This window comes from Arachis duranensis, chromosome 1 (assembly GCF_000817695.3).
Source record: "Arachis duranensis cultivar V14167 chromosome 1, aradu.V14167.gnm2.J7QH, whole genome shotgun sequence".
In the NCBI taxonomy this organism is placed as follows: domain Eukaryota; kingdom Viridiplantae; phylum Streptophyta; class Magnoliopsida; order Fabales; family Fabaceae; genus Arachis; species Arachis duranensis.
The window spans coordinates 18066922-18067216 of NC_029772.3; positions in this window are offsets into that span (position 1 = coordinate 18066922).

Consider the following 295-nt stretch of genomic DNA (forward strand, 5'->3'; position numbering starts at 1 on the left):
AGTAGAAGAATTCGAACTTATCAAGAAAGATGGAGTTCGAATTGTGCATTAAGGAATAGTGTTAGTCCATAAATAGAAGGATGCGAGAAGAGGGGATGAAATTTTCAAAAATTAAGTAAAAGATTTAAAAATATTTTGAAAAACACTAATTGATTTTCGAAAACCAAGGGTGGAAAAGAAATCAAGTGATTTTTTAAAAAGAATTTGAAATTAGAAATAAAAAAGATATGATTGAAAACTATTTTGAAAAAGATGTGATTAAAATATATGATTTGAAAAGTTATGGTTTTAAAAA